The sequence below is a fragment of the Tenrec ecaudatus genome, chromosome 10, assembly GCF_050624435.1.
Source record: "Tenrec ecaudatus isolate mTenEca1 chromosome 10, mTenEca1.hap1, whole genome shotgun sequence".
Taxonomy (NCBI): Eukaryota; Metazoa; Chordata; class Mammalia; order Afrosoricida; family Tenrecidae; genus Tenrec; species Tenrec ecaudatus.
Genome location: NC_134539.1, coordinates 105,413,991 through 105,429,121, shown reverse-complemented (window position 1 = coordinate 105,429,121; position 15,131 = coordinate 105,413,991). Strand labels below are relative to the sequence as shown.

At 45.1% G+C, this 15,131-nt stretch overlaps 2 pseudogenes; one reads left to right on the top strand and one right to left on the bottom strand.

Moving 5' to 3' along the window:
* Positions 1-312: 312 nt before the first annotated feature.
* On the bottom strand, positions 313-9,304 carry LOC142458632 (ubiquitin-ribosomal protein eS31 fusion protein-like; annotated as a pseudogene).
* Positions 9,305-14,276: 4,972 nt separating this feature from the next.
* LOC142458142 (peptidyl-prolyl cis-trans isomerase NIMA-interacting 4 pseudogene) lies at positions 14,277-14,691 on the top strand (annotated as a pseudogene).
* Positions 14,692-15,131: the final 440 nt, after the last annotated feature.

Sequence of the window (15,131 nt, the reverse complement as noted above, 5' to 3'; positions counted from 1 at the left end):
TGTATGCATTGTTGAAAGTAAAACTGTTATCTGCTCTATAAATCTTCCCCTTGTAAAACACACACACACACACTCTCTCTCTCTCTCTCTCTCTCTCTCTCTCTCTCTCTCTCTCTCTCTCTCTCTCTCTCTAAAAAAGTGTTTGTTTTTAAAGGCAGTGTGTGATGAGGAGGCTTCCTCCCAGTGTCCAAACTCACTTCCCAGGCAGTGTCTGCTTTCCCCCCTCTCTCTCCCCTGCACGTTCCCCAATGTCTGCGGTGGGCAGGTGCAGGTTCCGCTGGGCTCAGTGGGGAGGTGTCCTTTAATGCTTAGTCACTGTGGAGTGTTGGGCGCCTTCTGGTGGTCAGAGTGAGAAGGATGGCTGCAGAGGCCGGCTTTGGTGGCCAGCAAGCTGGTAGTGGTCAGCCTGTAAATGCTTGGAGAACTATAAAGTGGTTTCCTCTCCCCACTCCGCTTGGCGAGTTCCTGGGTGGAGCTCGCCAGCAGATCTTCCTGTTCTGTGTTCACAAGGGTTTCAGGATGGTGCCACCCAGCAGGAATTCCCTCAGAGGCCCCAAACGTCTCCTTCAGAGAGTTGGGTGGTGATGGGTTTAATGAGCTGGCAACGATGTGGGAGAAAAGGTGTGGTGTGAGACCCATCTTCACACCCTTGTCCCATGACCCCGTCTCAGGAGACGCTGCTGGATTTGGAGGGAAGTAGGTGGGTAAGGAGAAGAAGACGACTGATGCTCTTCATACTTCTCATGGGATTTACCACCACCCAAGGGTGGGGAGAATGGAGCTTTGGTGGTGTAGTGGTTATGCATTGGGCTGCGGTCAGCATGGTCGGCAGTTCAAAACCACCAGCTTCTCCTCAGGAGAAAGGCTGGGCTTTCTACTCCTTTAAATAATTACAGTCTTGGAAACCCGTGTGTGTGTGTGTGTGTGTGTGTGTGTGAGAGAGAGAGAGAGAGAGAGAGAGAGAGAGAGAGAGAGAGAGGAATGGGGAGAAGTGAACTTGTGTGTGTGTGTGTGTGTGTGTGTGTGAGAGAGAGAGAGGAACGGGGAGAAGTGAGTAAGTACCCCCTGCACAGGTATGACTGCTTCTCCTCACTTATCCCACCAAGAAGATCCACGCACTGATCTTACATGTACGTGAAACGATGTGAAACGATCTCACCTCAATGGCATCCGGACAAGGGCGGGAGGAAGAGTTGCAGCGACCCCTGCTTGGCTGGTGCTGGGGAGCAAGCCCACCCACGGCTCACCTACTGGCCGTTCCCAGTTCCGTCTGAGTGCTCTGGCCCCAAGCACCCCTCTCCGTGCTCTTTAAAGATTACTTCTTGGCTTTGTTATTTATAACCAGACCCAAACCATCAAAGCACACCCCCTCAAACAAGACACCGGAGAAAATGGGAGTCTCAGAAATACCCACCAATCCAAAAGGACCCAGTTATTACTTGGATGCATATTTTTCCTGATGTGACGTAGAGATAGAGGCTTATACCCTAGTCATACAGGCTGTTTTCTAATGTGCTCTGTGTGCTCAGTGGTATGTTGTGATCGCGTTTCCATTTCAGCACATACAGAATTGCACTTCTATATTTATTGGTGCTGTACCACTCACTAGAACAACACACTTAACTGATAAGCTATTCACAGTTAAGCTGCTTCTCGTATTTCATGATTACAAACAACACCTCTCCAAACCACTTGGCCATTTGTCCAGATATCGCCTTAGTGTAAATTTCTAAATCTGGGGTTGCTGAAACAAAGGTATGAGTATTCTCATTTTACATTTACACACACGTTGCCAAACGGCCTTCCAGACGGGCTGTATAAATTTAAATGCTCATCGTAAACTATCTTTATTTTACCATAAACTCTCTTTACCGCTTATCTTATTACTGGTGAGGTGTCGTAACTTCTCCCGTTTGCCAACCATTTGCATGTCTCTGATAAGTGACGAGTCTGTAGCCTGCTAACTGTCCTGTCCCTACAAGACGTCTGCTCTGCGGTTGGCACCTGGCTTGATCCTAGCGGATGACCTTGAGCGGCGCTCTGTCATCTCTGTTCACGGAGGTAGTGGATGTGATGCCTGGGGATCCCAGCGAGCGAGGGCCACGTGTTCAGGTGCAGTGTCCCGGGGAGCTTGTCGAAATGAGGATGTAAAGGCAGCAGTGATTTAGTTTCTCACTCCGCACCAGACCCCGGAAGCAGTTGTGGCGGCGATGGGCTCAGACAGTGACTGCTGTGAGGACCAGGGAGGATGTTGTACTGTTGGGTGCACATTCAGTCTGAATCAGAACCGACTCCACAGTTCCGGCCATATTCCACCCAATGCCTCTGTGTCCAATCGAACAAAACACCACTCCAGTGGCTGGGACGGACGAGGCTGGTTTTGGAATCTGACAATGAACTGCTGCGGTCCATAGGGTTTTCTGGACTAATTCCTCTGAAGTGGACAGCCTAGTCCTTCTTTGTGGTCTGTTCTTAGTCAGAAAGCTCTGCTGGAATCTGTTCACTTTGGGGGACCCTACTGACATTTGAAATACCAGTGACATAGGTTCCAGCATCACAGCAACGCACAAGCCACCACCACAGTGGTTCTCAGTCTTCCTAGTGCCGCGGCCCTTTCATACAGTTCCGCATGGTATGGTGACCCCCAACCAGAAAATTATTTTTGTTGCTACTTCACAACTGTAATTTTGCTACTGTTAGGAAGCATCCTATAAATATCTGATATGCAGGGTGTATTTTCATTGTTACAAATTGAACATAAGTAAAGCATAGTGATTAATCACAAAACAATATGTAATCATATATTGTGAAATATTTATTTCTAATGACAACTCAGTGAAATTTTGTTTTGAAGCATGGTGTAGCATGGGCAACCGTCTTTACGCCAGGTACTTGTATGTGGGCGTATCTGCATGTGGGCGGACCCTCCTGGAGATGGAGAGAGGACCGGTGTCTTGAAATATGTGTTTTCCGATGGTCTTAGGCAGCCCCTGTGAAAGGGTCGTTTGCCCCCAAAGGCGTTGCGACACACGGGTTGAGATCCACTGTGACTGCAGTATGACAAACAAGCCGTAGAACAACAAATGTTCATTTCATTTCTTACTGACTTGTAATGATTTTCAAATTAGACACATTAATCCTTTACCGTTTTTCTCCATTTAGTCATCTTTCAACCACGTGTCTAGTTTCTCTTGTTTTTCAGAAATTTTATTAAAATGTAACCAATTATACCAATGCTTTCATCTATGGTATCTGGTAAAAAAAGAAAGACATGTTTTCTTCTGGTATTTTTATAGTTTCATGTGTCAAAGCTAAACCTTTGGTATATTTGGACTATTTCCTTGAGAAAGTGATCTTGGAATCTAGTTAGGCGGTTCTGCCAAATGAGTAGACAATGAAATGAATAATCCATCTCTCCATGCTAATTTGAAATGCCATTTTATCAGATCCTAAATGCCTAAGTTCTGTATAATTAACATGTATCCTTATTGGAATCTGGGGTCCTCAAACTACTGTCTGTATCCTATGGTTCAAGGTACTAAACTATATTAAATTATATTTGCAAGCCTCATCTACTACTCTCTTTTGTTATCTAGTACTGCTACGACAGACATACCATAAACGAATGGCTTTAAAAAGAAGACATGTATTATCTCACAGTTCTGGGGGCTAAAAGTCCAGATCAGGGTCTTCGCCATGTTACTATCTTTCTTGTTGATAGCCCCTTGGTTCTATTGCTTATAGACAATCCTCACATGGTGTTTGTCTTCTCCTGCATAAACATGCCTCTATAGCTGATACATACTTTTTTCCTAACCAAGAAGTGATTAGATTTAGATCCCAGCCTCCTTAGATTAGATCTGATGAACATAAGAAAGAAAAGCACTTTTCAAACAGGATCACATCTACAAGCACAGAGTTAGAGTTCCAACATACCTCTAGAGGGGCGCACCCAAAACATCCTTCAAGGGTGCCGGCTTCCACCTCACAGGCTTTCACCCACAGAAGGAGATGCCCCCCAATGGCTCTGGTTCTTCATTTTGATTACGCATAACTCAAGCAGGCTATTCTTCCCTGTGCCAGCCGTTTTCAAATTAGGAGGTAAAAATCATGGTCCCTTGAAATATTCTGTTTGCCTATACAACTGTATATCTTTGTTTCCCCATGACAGTGATTGATTGACACTTATGAAGTGGCACAAATGGTAAGCCCCTCATTGTTTTGATGACACCAAGGTCTTGGTGAGATCAACACTACTGCTAAAGGCATACTCAACATGGTTGAATATGGGAAGTTGACAAGGACTTGAATTGTGGGCGAAGGATGGGTAGATGCCTTTCTGGGTTTCTTCTGGCTGGTAGCCTCTGATTCTGTGGGTTTTAGAAGTAAGTGACCAGGCATCAATCAGGTCCACATGAAGATGCACACCAGTGTGTGTGATCCAAGGATTGTAAATCAGATAATCCAAATCCAAAGAAAGGAATTGTATCAGAGCTTAAATTGTGAACACCTGTTTGCAGGAGGTTTTGCACCAAAGTGGAAGCTCAAAATCCGTTTGCAGGGTCAAATGGATCCTCAACGGATTCCTTCTGATCATAGTTGAGAGACGTGAATAGCCTTGTTATCAGACAGAAAGCATTATAAAGTTGATTATAGCAGAAATGGTTAGATAAAAATGCAATATTTTATCATTTGATCTCCCTTTTTGTCAGAGGGGACCCCCAACACTTGAACAGGTCCTCAGGAGCAACTTTGAGATTGTGGTAAATATTAAAGATGGGGCCTCCTCATCCCATGCCAGGACTGAAGGAGAGGATGTCGTTTCCAATGGGTATATGTAGTGGGCCTTACAGAGCTTTCATAAGGCATGAACATCAGATAGCTAACATCAGACTTAATCAATAGGTAATATCATAAGCAGGTAACATCATAAACAAGCAGTAAGATAGTCAGCATCTTGACCTAGAACTAGTTGACCTTGAACCCTACTGAGCCCTCTGCAGGGGGAGTAATCTCTGATCAGCAGCAGCAAGAGATGTCATCAAAACAGAGTTTGCTACATTTTATGGGGGGTTGGCCATAGAACCTGACTGCTTGTATCTACAGAAAGCCTTTAGGCATGGTGAAGTAGCCAGACACAGAAACAATTCATCTTAGATGGCAGCTCCTTGTTGACAGTTCTTTTTTTTTGGGGGGGGGCAGTAATTGGAGGGACTCTGTCCAGTCATGAGAATGTATATTAAGACTTATTTATATCTCATAGCTGCGAGGGTCTCCCCCACCAGTGTCGGCTCTCCAGACCCCTCGTTATGAGCAGGGAAGATGTAGCTACGTGACTTTCTCACCCCGGCCCTCAGATTACCACACCTTTTGACCCATTTCCAAGTTATTGCAGTTTTTAATATTTTGTGCTTTCTTTTCTGTTGAGGTTTGTCTCCGTTTTAGTGGTTAATTTGTGTGTGTGTGTGTGTGTGGCATGTTTTTCTGTCTATGAAATCCAGGATAGGTCAATCTATAGACGGTCACTGGATCAATAGTTTCTTGGGGGAACGGCAGCAGGGGTTGTGGGGAAATGGGGAGCTAATAACAATGAGTCCAAGAAAGAAAAAAAAGTTCTATAATTGATTGTGGCTATGATTGTACAACTCTTCTTGATATAATTGAACTATTAAATTGTACATCGTGTGCCAGTAAACTTTGGGGGGGGGGAGAATTAAAACCAGTTAACTAACTAACTAACTAAATAGTAATAAAGAACAATGTTACTTTGCATCCATAAGCACAGGGGGATAAAAAGAAGTCAACGAAGTCCTATATGTCCTGCGATTCCCCTTGGTAGACCAGAATCCTGAGACATGGAGAGCACCGCAAACAACCACCAGAGGGCATGCTCTGAGTGCTTTAGCTCCCACCCCCAACTGGAGCCTTCAGGGGCTTCTACCGCTCAGACCTGGAAGTGGCATTTCAGACATGCAGAGAGAAGACCAAACTCGACCACTGCGACTTCCTGCCTCCCATTTGTGCTTCAAAGGCCGTGGTGAAGCCAGGGGAAGAGTGTGGTTAGCAAGGAAGTTGGCAGCAAGGCCGGTCACAGCTGGCCCTAAACTTTGCTCTCTGGCCTCCCTCTTGCCCACCACATTCGCTCCTGGTCAGCCACAGTACCACCTACTGCTCTCCAAGTGCTCCGGCTCCGTCACACGTTCACCCCTTCGAGAGCCCCTCCAGAGCCCAGTTCTAGGCTGCCATTGGGACCCTCCCAAGCTTCCCCTTCAGTGCTCCCTCAGACCAATCTGGTCTCTTTGGATAAGAATGACCGTGTGCCTTTTTGCTCTGAAGACATGGCCATGATCGACTCACCCCTAGTCTCTATGGTGAACCCAAGTCCTGGCACACAATGGAAAGCCATTACATCTTGATTATGTGGCTGTGAATCCCTGGTAGTAGAGTAGGTTATATGTTGTGCTGCTAACCTCAAGACCAGCAGTTCAGAACCATCAACCACCCAAAGGGAGAAAGACGAGGCTTCGTATACCTGTAAAGAGTTACAACTTTGGAAATACGCAGGGGCAGCTCTCCCCCGTCCTATAGGGTCGCTATTTGGCGTGTGAATTCCTGGAAATCCCCATTGAATCCCAAATCTGAAAATGCCACCTCCGTCACAGACCCAGCTCCTGAGTACTGAATAAAATATATGACTGTTCTCTGGACACCTCCACCTGGATGTCTCCCAGATTCTTCAATCTCGACATGCCTCACAGTGAGTGGCACCCCTATGCCAATCTTCTCCTTTTCCCTATTAGGGGATGGCTGAGTTGCCAGACAGCCAAGTTCCATTGTACCACGTTCATGGTAGAATGAGCATGAGGCCCTGTTGAATCTTCTATTTTGAATCCACTGACCCTGATTCCTACCCTGTAACCTCAGGGCTGTTCCTTTAGCTATGGCCCTCATGTACTCTCCTGGGTCCCATGGTGCCAGCTTCCTTACTGCCCTTTCTGCCTGCAGGCTCCATATGCTCCTCCATTCTGTTAATCGATGAATCTTATTGAAACACAGATCCTGTTGGCGCCTCTCTTTGTTCTTGACCATACAAGGACTCTGCAGTTTAACTCAAACCGTAAGTCTGATTCACAAGGCTACTACCTCTCTCTCCTTCCAGGAAAGATAATGGACTTTCCCTTGCCAAATACACCTCATACTTCTGCTTCCTCTTGGAACACTCCCGGGAGTGGAGATCTGTTGTCCCGGCCTGCTCTGCACTCTTCCATCATGATAAATGGAAAAATGATGGAAGTTGTCAAGGATTGGGTCTTGCTTGGATTCACAATCAATGTTCATGGAAGCAGCTCTCCAGAGATCAAACAATGCACTTAATTGGGTCAATCCACTGCACACGACCTCTTTAGAATGTTGGAAAGCAGGGGGGCTCCCTGGAGCACTAAGGTGCTCTGTCCTATTGCCTCATATGCATGTGAAAGTTAGACATTGAAAAAGGCAGGGCAAAGAAAAATTGATACGTTTGAATTGTGGTGCTGGTGAAGAACATTGGAAGTACCATAGATGGCCAAAAGGGCAAACACACCTGCCTTGAAAGAAGTGTGGGCAGAATGCCCTTTCGAGGCAAGGACGGAGAGATGACGTCTCGCATACTTTGGACATGTTGTCAGGAGAGACCAGTCCCTGGAGAAGGACATCGGGCTTGGTGAAGAGGAAGGACCCCAGTGAAATGGATGGACACAGTGGCTGCAACAATGGGCTCAACCATAGGAGCAACGTGAGGGCGGTGCAGGACCGGGCAGCGTTTATTTCTGCTGTGCACAGGGTTGCTATGGATCAAAGGTGACTCAATAGCCCCTAACAATACGTGCTAAAGTAGCACATCTTTCTGGCACAATGATTTGGTCAGGGATGGATGAGCTGGCAAACTTTGTCCTGGGATTGTTGCTGTAATTAGTTAGAAGGAAGTAGCCTCTCTGCTATATTTTGGATTGAGGGATTTTGGTACTTTATTGCGTATGTGTGTGTGTGTGTGTGTGTTTTAATTAGGTATGATTTTCTTTACATGAATTCAGGTTAGGTAAATCTATAAATACAACAACTAGATTAATAGTTTCTTAGAGTTGTGATAGGAGAAACGGGATAAATGGGAACTAATCATAATGCATATAACAACGAAGAAAATGTTCTAAAATGGATTGTGGTACTAAATACTCAGCTCCCTTTAACATATTTAAGCCATTGAATTATATGATATGGAAGTTATATATATCAATAAAATGCTAAAATAATATGTTTAAATATATTAAAATATTTATGCATAATATATATGTTAAAAAGAATAAAGATAATGTCTTGATAGCAAAACAATTATAAAACATATCTATGGCACATTTGCCAGTATCTTCTCACATCTTCAATTTATGTCGTCAGTTATGGCAATCATCACGAATTTCCATCACCAAATTTTTTTTTAAATGTTCGTGGCCGGGGGTAAAAAAGAGGACCTGATGCAAAAGGCTTAAGTGGAGAGCAAATGCTTTGAGAATGATTGGGGCAGGGAATGTATGGATGTGCTTTATACAATTGATGTATGTATATGGATAGATTGTGATAAGAGTTGTATGAGCCCCTAATAAATTGTTTTTAAAAAAAAGAATAGGAAAAAAAATAAATAAAAGAAGAAAGAAAAAAAAAGAAAATTATGAGGGCAAAGAATGTACAGATGTGCTTTATACAATTGATGTATGTATGGATTATGATAAGAGTTGTATGAGTCCCTAATAAAAAATTTTTTTAAAAAGAAACAAAAAATGTTCGTGGCCTTCATTACCCAGGACAGTTCCTTGTCTTCTAGTTTGTGGAAGCAGGAGGGCACACAGCTCTGGCCGCACTTGTGTCTGTCGAAGGGGCTGGCCATGAGACCCCAGCACCACACTTGTCTGAAGGGCACTCATGCCGAAGGCGGCTGATTTTGCCATTTTCATCACCTTATGGTGTTTTAAGACAGCCAGCTTCACCTTCTTTCTCTTATGCTTGTTCTCCTTGGGAGCGATATAAGACTTCTTCTCCCTTTCCTTAGCACCACCACGAAGTCAGCACAAGATGGAGCATGGACTCTTCTGAATGTTGGCGTCAGAAAAGGTACGTCCACCTTCCAGCTGCTTGCCAGCAAAGATCAGCCGTTGTTAATCAGGAGGGATTCCCTCCTTGTCCTGGATCTTGGCCTTCACATTCCCTATCGTATCCGAGGTTCGACCTCGAGATGGATGGTCTTCTCCCTAAGCGTCTTCATGAAGATCTGCATCCTGGCGGTGGCCCCATCGCAGATGGTGGATCAGAAAGTGTCACTAAAATTTTCATTACTATTAACGGACACTCCATCCTTCCTAAATAATGACTCCTCCCTACTGCCTCCCTCCTACTCTTAGTAACTACAAATAAACTTTGGTCTCTATACATGTTCCTATGAGTAAGATCATACAATATATGAGAGAGGCTTTTAAAAATTTGTAGATGGGGGAGTGCAGAGTGGGGACCTAAAGCCCATCTGTAGGCAACTGGATATCCCCTTACAGAAGGGTCTCAGGGAGGAGATGAGCGGTCAGGGTGCAGTGTAGGAACGATGAAACATACAACTTTCCTCTAGTTCTTAAGTGCTTCCTCCCCCCAACTATCATGATCCCAATTCTATTACAAATCTGGCTAGACCAGAGCATGTACACTGGTACAGATAGGAACCGGAAACATAGGGGATCCAGGGTGGATGATCCCTTCAGGACCCGTGGTGAGAGTGACAATACCGTGAGGGTGGAGGGAGGTTAGGATAGAAAGAGGGAACTGATCGACATATAACCTCCTCCGTGGGGGATGGACAACAGAAAAATGGGTGAAGGGAGACGTCGGACAGTGTAAGATATGACAAAATAATAATAACTTATAAATTATCAAGGGTTCATGAGAGAGGGGGAAGCGAGGAGGGAGGGGAAAATGAGAAACTGATAGCAAGGGCTCAAGTAGAAAGCGAATGTTTTGAGAATGATGATGGCAACAAATGTACAAATGTGCTTGACACCATGGATGGATGGATGGATTGTGATAAGAGATTGTGTACGAGCCCCCAATAAAATGATTTTTTTAAAATTTGTGGACAAATGAAAATAAAAGACAATGGGATTTTTTTTCATGAGATTTTCGAAGATCCCTTGTATGCTCTTTTGTGGTTGACTCACAAGCAGCAGCCTCTTTGGGCTGAAGTCACGGTGCTTTGAGGGCGGAGGCTTGGGGCTGCTTTGGCCAGAGTTCTGCTCCGTGAAGAAGACCAACCAGAGCATGAAGCAACCGCAAAGGGATTCAGAGATGAGACATGTGGACCCATTGTTTTCTTTTGCTATAAATCACTTTACTGGAGGGCTCTTACAGCTTTTTTGGGGGAGGTGTTTAAATCATTGTATTGGGGGTACATACAACTCTTATCACAATCCATACATCCTCCATTGTGTCAAGCACATTTGTACATTTGTTGCCACCATCATTTCCAAAACATTTTCTTTCCACTTGAGCCCCTGGCATCAGCTCCTAATTTTCCCCCCTCCCTCCTTGTCTCCCCCCTCCCTCAAGAACCTTTGATAATTTATAAATTATTATTGTTTTGTCATATCTTACCCTGTCCAACATCTCCCTTCACCCACTTTTCTGTTGTCCATCCCCCAGGAAGGGAGTTATATGTAGATCCTTGTAATTGGTTTCCCCTTTCTACCCCACCTTCCCTCCACCCTCCTGGTATCACTACTCTCACCACTGGTCCTGAGGGGTTTATCTGTCCTGGATTCCCTGTGTTTCCAGTTCCTATCTGTACCAGTGTACATCCTCTGGTCTAGCTAGACTTTCTTGCAACTTTTATAACAATCCATACTTCAATTATATCAAGCATATTCGTACATATGTTGCCATCCATCATTTTTTTTTACATTTTATTAGGGGCTCATACAACTCTTATCACAATCCATACAGATACATATACATACATCAATTGTATAAAGCACATCCGTACATTCTTTGCCCTAATCATTTTCTTTCTTTTTTTTTTTTAATCTTTTTATTGGGGCTCATAAGGCTCTTATCACAATCTGTGCATACATCAAATGAGCAAAGCACCCTTATACATTCGTTGCACTCATCACTCTCATAATTCACCTTCCACTTGGGTTCCTGGAATCAGCTCGGTTTCCCTTTTTTTTCTCCCACCCCCCTCCCTCCCCGATCCCACCCCTGGTCCCTTGATAGTTTATAAATAATTATTATATCTTATCTTACACTCCCCGGCGTCTCCCCTCATCCGCCTCCCCCTTGACAATCTCCCAGAGAGGAGGTTACACATAGATCTCCGAGATCGGTTCACCCTTTCTACATGCCCTTCCCTCCTGGTGTCGCCTCTCCCACCGCTGGTGTTGAAGGGTTCGTCTGTCCTAGATTCCCTGTGCCTCCAGATCCCCACTGCACCGCTGTACATCCTCTGGTACAACCAGGTCCGCAAGGCAAGGTAGGATTGGGGTCATGATGATTGGGAGGGGAGGAAGCGTTCAGGAACTAGAGGAAGGTTTTGAGTTTCATTGTTGTTACACTGAACCCTGTATGGCCCATCTCCTCCTCCCTACCCCTCTGGAAGGGGTGTTCAGCTCTCTACAGGTGGGCATTGGGTCCCCATCATGCACTCCCCCTCTTTCACGGTGATGTGATTCTCACCACCACCCCACCTTTGATGTTGGAGACCTGGTCTCCTCTGTCCTTCATGGTCACCTATGTTGGTGTGCTGCTTCCGTGTGGGCTCAGTTGCTTCTGGGCTAGATGGCCGCTTGTTTGCTTTCAAGCCTTTAAGTCCCCAGACGCTATATCTCTCAGTAGCCGGGCACCATCCGCCTTCTTCACCACACTTGCTTATGCACACTTTCGTCTTCAGCCATTATGTGAGGAAGGTGATCACACTATGATTGTTTTTGTTCCTTTGTATCTGCTACATGGTCCATTCAACACCTTGTGTTCGCTTAGGCCGTGTGCTTCTTCTCTGTGGGCTTTGTTGCTTCTGAGCTAGATGGCCGCTTATTTGCCTTCGCCATCCATCATTTTCAAAACATTCTCTTTCTACTTGAGCCTTGGTATCAGCTCCTCTTTTCTCCCTCCCTCCATCACCCTCCCACCTTCATGACCTCTTGATAAATGATAAATTATTATTTATGTTCATATCTTACAATGTCCTCTGTCTCCCTTCACCCATGTTTCTGTTGTTCATGCCCCTGGGGTGGGGGGAAGGTGGTTATATGTCAATCATTGTGATCTGTTCCCCGTTTGCTCCCCCACCTTCCCCATACCCTTATGGTATTACTACTCCCATTATTGTTCTGTCCTGGATTCCGCATGAGAGACATTGTTTTATGACAATATTTGAGCTCCTTGACTTCGATAGGCCTGAAATTAGCACTCCTAGATTTTCAGTTATATGATCATAGATGTTATTATTATTTTTGCCTATCCTAATTTAAGTTGGGTTTCTGGCATTTGCATAGAAGCCTGACAAACATGTCTCCCACATCTCCCATGCCTTTCTGTCTACAGCCCAGTCATCCTTCAAGACTCATCTCCAGGTCAATGACCCACCTCTTCCCCTCTCACCACTGGGGCCTAGAGCTGGGCATCCCTCTATTGCACTGTACCGCGCCCTCCCCGCCTCGTAGCTTGTCTTCTTTTCGTTTCACATCTCGAGTCACCTCCTTGAAGGCAGGCACTGGTCAGAGTTATGTCTTTGGAGGACCGACTGGGTCTTGGAAAAGAAGGCCCTGAAGTTTGTGGGAATGAAGTTGCCTGCTCTTTTTTTTTTTTTTTTAATTTTAACAATTTATTAGGGGCTCATACAATTCTTATCACAGTTCATACATATACATACATCAATTGTATAAAGCACATCTGTACAGTCTTTGCCCTAATCATTTTTTTCTCCTCTTTTTCTTTTTTTACATTTTATTAGGGACTCATACAACTCTTATCACCATCCATACATATACATACATCAATTGTATAAAGCACATCCATACATTCCCTGCCCCAATCATTCTCAAGGCATTTGCTCTCCACTTAAGCCCCTTGCATCAGGTCCTCTTTTTTTTTTTTCCCCTCCCTCCGAAGTTGCCTGCTCTTGTGTCTTACTTTTGAGTGTGGATGATGGGGTTTCCATTTCAGTCGACAAGCAGCCTGCCAGCCATTTTCTTTTGTGTCTAGGACTGTGAGACGTGCCTCGGTCTGGGAGGATGATTGACAAGGCGTGCTGCCCTCAAGCAGCTTACCCACGGGGAGAAGTAAACGATAGCAGAAGAGAGGGTTTGTGGCAGAATCCCTGGAGCAACTTAATGCTCACCAGTCTAATTGTTACATTTTACAAATGAGGAAGATTAACCTCAACAAGGGGAGAGATTCACATAGGCCGAGGGGCTGAGAAAACCAGGCCTCAACTTCTGATCTTGTTATGCAAAATGGCAGTGTGAGAAACAATAGGTCTGGAGTTTGTCATGTTGGACTGAACTAGACCATCCTGAAGGGTTAACAGAGTCATCTATTGAATGAGCGCATGCATGCATGAATGAATGAAATACAAGCCAAGGAGTCACTGCTTTGTGAGCACGAATCAAAATATAGTTTTAAAGTTTCGATCAGAATTTTTTTTGAAAAGCAAAACATTGGACCCACTGCAATAGGAACGAGGATCAGTGTTCCACATACCTGGTGAGGCCATTCTTCCCAAGTTCAAAGCCTGGCTGGGCAGACTCGATCCTCTTGGCGTCTGTGCTCTCACCTATACAATGGAGATGATGCTGGTGATCTTTCAGGTATGTAAAAAAGAGGTGAGGTAAAGGATGTAACACACTGGTTTCAGACCTTGGTTCCAGCAAGTGCTGAGCAAATGGGAGTTATCGATCCAGTGGCTTGCTGGTGGACATCTCTTCCCAATTCCAAGTTCAGTGAACGCATGTTTTCATGGCTTGAAATTGGTCATGGTAGGGGTATTGACATCATGGAAACTCACTAACACCATACATCAGGAATGTTTGCTGTTCAACATTTACCATGCATCACGGATTAGCATCATTACTACCCAGGTCAGACACAACACACGCCAGTTCGTGTAACTGCTCAGTTGCAGTCAGAGCAGCCAATTCAACAGCGGGGTTGATTTGTTTCCTCAATTTCTTAAAGGGCCCTATCCTTTTAAGAGGTTATGATCGGCGAGCTCGCCTGCAAGTTTCCAAGATGCCGCCCAAGGGAAGAAGTGGTACTGGAAAAGGTGGAAAAGGGGGAGCAGCCTCCGGGAGTGACAGTGCTGACAAGAAGGCTCAGGGTCCCAAAGGTGGTGGCAATGCGATAAAGGTCAGGCACATTCTGTGTGAAAAACATAGCAGAATTTTGGAAGCCATGGAAAAATTGAAGTCTGGAATGAAATTCAATGAAGTAGCTGCACAATATAGTGAAGATAAAGCCAGGCAAGGGGGTGACTTGGGTTGGATGACCAGAGGGTCCATGGTAGGACCATTTCAAGAAGCAGCGTTTGCCTTGCCTGTAAGTGGATTAGATAAACCTGTGTATACAGACCCTCCTGTTAAGACAAAGTTTGGTTATCATATTATTATGATTGAAGGGAGAAAATAAAATCATGTGAAAATTGAAAAAAAAAGAGATTATGATCTCATTCACCAGCGCCCTGAGGATGTAGTGGTTGTACCTTGGGTTGCTGTATTCAGCTGGGTTGGATACAGAAACCCAACCAGTGACACTCATAGATGTTTAAGAAAGAACTTTGCATCCAGAGGTAATCTCATATCCAGAAGGCGTCCTAGTCCAGTCCAATTTACAGTCCATGGGTCCGTTGCTAGGCGGAGCCCTCTTTAGACTCGTGTGGCCACAAGCTGAGGGTACTGATAGGTACAGCGAGATGCAGGAAGGTCCCAGGCTGGGGGACACAGAGTCCCATGACTCCAAGGTCAATGGAAACCTGGCAGGGTGCCCACAGCTCTCAGGCAGGAGGCAAGCACAGGGTCCCAGCAAGCAGGCAGGCAAAGAGACAGAGAAAGAGGGGAGGGGTTCCCAGT